Raw genomic sequence first — 4,557 nt, forward strand, 5'->3', positions numbered from 1 at the left:
GAAAAATGGCTGTTGCATAACAGAATGGAGCAGAGCAAGATACAGTATCACAGAAGCAGAAGTTTTCTCTTTGGAATCACATACACAAGTCCTCGTGGTCTTGTTTTCCTTGTGGCAGTCCGGAGTACTGCGGGTATTTGGACATGTAAGCATCACTAATAATAATAAAACGGTGTTAGAATAATTACACAGCATTAAAGTTCAATTTAGTATGTTCACTTTGATTCCACACTTGTAAATTATTTAAGCCAATCTATATGCTATAAAATGGCCTATAACGCAGGTATAGATTTCACATCTGGAAGAGAGACATAAACAAGTTTTTTATGAGTACGCTCTATATCACACATACACACATTTAAGAAATGTTTCTACACAAAATTTTATAAATGAGGCACCAGGAACGTGTTACGCAGATAACTTTTTTAATAAAATCACTTTTTTTAAGCCATTGCTAAACCAAACCTGACCAGAAATTTCTTTGATATTTCTGGTTAGCTTCATTCTTTATGTCGCTCTCGACAACATTGAATCAGCTAACGCCTTAGGTGAATCTTATGTCTGCCAGGAGTCCTCAACTTAATCTAGAACTATCAATGTCAAGGAATCATCACAAGCTGGAGGGAGACCTTAAAAATGAGCTCAACCCTTGATATGGACATGATTCCGGGAAAGCCCTTGGGTGAAAATCAACCCGGTGAAAAATAATAGTCTGGAATTATCTTCATGTTAGATCTCATAGCTCAGCTTACGACTTTTTACAAGATGTAATATAAGTCTCAGTTGTCCCAAGAATGTGTCTGTGAAGTTTCTGCTCAAAATACCCCATAGATCATTTATTATACCATGTTGTAAATGGCCATTTTTGAGTAGAAGGAAAAACATGCTGTTTTCGTGCATGTATCTTTAAATGCAAATGAGCTGCTGCTCCCCGCCCTCCTTTTCAGAAGAGGGCGGAGCCTGTACAGCTCGCGTCTCAGATACTCTGTCAAAAACATCTGTTTGGTTTTGATTATAATCTCTATTGTAGTCACGCTCACGTGACATTGCAGTTCATCATCATCATGAAAGTTTATTACCTGCATGCATTTTAAAGCCATATCAACTTCATATATATTGTTTTCTGAGCACTCAACAACATGCGCACAGAAAGCTGGCTGTCAGACGGCGCGTCCTGTGAGTATTAAACTAAGTTGTCTTTCACGTCTTATTGCACTTAAACTGACAAATACAGGTTATGTGTTAAGTTCACATAAACAGTAGGTTATGTCTGTGAACACAAACAGCAAGTAAATAAATCACATGTGTATATTAGATCTTTGTATTAAAGTGACAGCAGCGTAATATACAGTACCTACTGCTGTATATGCTGATAATATGAATCAAACAACAAAAGAAAAACAGAAAATCACTCACTACTCTTGATTGAATAACTAGCTTTAATAAGAATACATAAAAACATGGAGATAAACATGGCGGACTGTGTATAGCTCACTCAGGACAGGGTCTATGCTAATAAGGCAGAGTCTGTCAGCAGTCGTGGGCGGGGCCTAAGCATATGTGATGTCATAATGATAGAATCTGCAAACAGCTTGTTCTGAGACACTGCTTATGATTTATGGGGATAAAAAAAAGGAGTGGGTGGATTTTTACCATTATAGGGTGGCTGTGTACACACACTGCCGACACACATTTATGTTCAAACACCAGGTAAAAGTGAATTTTGCATAATAGGTGCCCTTAAAATAAATAAACTATTGCAAATATTAAATAAATAAATAGCTAATCATTTCCATCACAAGCCTAACCAAGTTACGTGCTTATGTACAAAAACATAACCCCCCTCTGAATGTGTGGGGAGGGTGGAATTTGCATACAGATAAAAGCTAGTTTAATATCGCAAATTATCTTTTTATACAGCAATCTTGCAGAGTTTGCTTTAATGACTGCATAAATGTGATTTCGCTGCGCAAACGGGAGGACAGCTGAGGAAGGGTGGAGGGGTTGAAGGAAGAAAATGAAGATATCACAGCCAAGGGTTTCCTATTCAGTGTGCGTCTCCCTGTAATTAAGAGATTATTTACACATGCACACTCCTGTCGTTCCCTCCCTGAGCATCTCATTAGTGCTCTGACCTCTCCACCTGCCTCCTCTCTGACCACGGGATCGGAGGAAGATAGCGACGGAGGGGGAGACAAACCCGGCGGCTGCTGAGGCCTTCTCCAAACATTAGCATGCGCGACGTCACCGCCCTTCTCAGCGTAGCGTGGCGGGTTGAAGATGGCCGAGACCCCGCTGTGCCACAGAAACATCCTCTAGTATAGACATTAGCCGATGGGCCGGTGCTTACAAAGAGGTCAGAGCGTGTCTGCTCCGAAATGGGAGGACAAACGATAAGAGTGCCTGTGACTAAGTGGGGATCTAATTGCAAGCTTAAGGGGGGTGATTACAAGATTTTCACCTTTTGCAGTGGAAATACACGCATTCACTCAAGACACTTGATGGTCTGAAGTCGAAGATTGAGATGACGATCAAAACTGTCTCAGAGGACAGAGATGAGCTTTATTTAGAGTCTACACTGATGGAGAGGTAGATATCACAGTTCATTATGGTGTGACACAAGGTCTCTGACTCATTCATGAAACTGGCCTAATTTCGGTAGCACTTTATTTTACAGTTCTGTTCCGCATGTACATACTATGTACTTATTAGAGCAATTACAATAATTGGGTACTAACCCTAAAGCTAACCATAACCCATAGTTACCTTATAATACCAGTACTTTCTTGGGTAACTACACTGTAAGTACACGTACTGTAAAATAAAGTGTAACCCTAATTTCTAAAAAAGCATTCATGCAAGAATATTTGTTGGTGCACAATGTAAAATTGATATACGAATATATTATGTTGCATTGAATTCGACTATTTAATTTTTGTTGAATTAAATGCAGCAACGTTTGTTAGTGCATTAACAATTTATATATGAATATTCAGCCCCACTTTATATTAGGTGTCTTTAACTACTATGTACTAACATTTAAATTAATCATTTGATACCAAGGACTTATGTACATACATGTTTTTACATGAACGCATCAATTTACATAAGAATATTTGTTGGTGCATTGAATGCAACATTTTGTATTTGCTTGTTTTTGTTGCATTGAATGCGACAATTTTATTTTTGTTAATTTACATATTTGTTAGTGCATTGAATGCAAATATATATATATATATATATATATATATATATATATATATATATATATATATTAATATTTTTTGTTGCATTGAATGTCAATAATTTTTTTAGCTTTTAAACAAAACAAAAAACTTTTTATTCTAGCTTCATGCATTCTTTTTAAATATTTTATCCTTTAGAAAATGCTGTTTGTGTCAAAGTCTACGTCCAAATCAGATTCAGAACGATGATCAAAACATAAATCGAGTCCATCAACACCACCAAAGCCTCAGTCATTACCTCTTCCTGAGTTCGACATTTCATCCGGTAACGTTATGCAGTTTTGATATATATGCTGTTTAATATTGATGATCACGTTAGTTTACATGTGCGTAAGCAATGCTTCAATCACTTGTTTCTGCTTCTTCTTCACCAGTGTTTTGATCAGGAGATTCTGTCCTCTTTCAGAAGATGCGTTATAGCTAACCCTACCGTATAACAGTGAAAACATGGATTGCTGGAAAATGCTGTCAACGGCAGGGAATGAGTTAATCGAATGCACCAATTTATGTAGGAAATGTTTGTTGGTGCATTGAATGCTACAAATATTTGGATATTTTTGTTGCAGTGAATAGAATTTCAACAGTTTTGCCACACAATATATTTTATCGCATGGAATACAACAATTGAATTAAATGACAATTTACTAAATTTTGATCATTTGCATGATGCTTTTGTACACAATATTGAATACAATAACTAAATTGACATGATTACTGTATGTTAGAATACAATATGAATACAATGTTTATGTTAGAATGGAAATAATGGTGTTAGAAACACCTCTGCTCGTAAAAGAGACCCAAAAGAACCTAAAAGAATATATTGAATAAGCTTGTTGTTTTCAGTCTCTACTAAAACATTAAACAGAACACTTCACAAATATCCAGGAATGCTGGACAGTCTATATATGCTGGGCTCAATGCTGGGCATATTGCGTGTGTAATTTGATCTAAAAATCCCACAAAGCTCCTCGTCTGACTCCAGGCAAATGCAGAACAAACAGAAGCTAAACAGATGTCATTGTCCAGATACAGACAGACACTGGCACAATCCCACTATAGGCCGAGTGAGTAACGTCTTGAAGTAACCATTGCATAAAAAGACAAGCATGTCTGCTGAAGAGAGAGAAAAACCCCACATACAATCTAAATCGATACTGTCATTATCAGAGGACCCAAGCTGAATTAGATGTCACAGCACCAGGGGCAACAGGGCTGACGCACGCTTAGATTATGAGCACAGGTGATGTATTGAGATGGGCTGGCCCTTTAACAGAACAGACTTGCCTGACTGCAGCGATTATAGATTAGC

Source organism: Abramis brama (genome assembly GCF_963993115.1).
Source record: "Abramis brama genome assembly, chromosome: 24".
Taxonomy (NCBI): Eukaryota; Metazoa; Chordata; class Actinopteri; order Cypriniformes; family Leuciscidae; genus Abramis; species Abramis brama.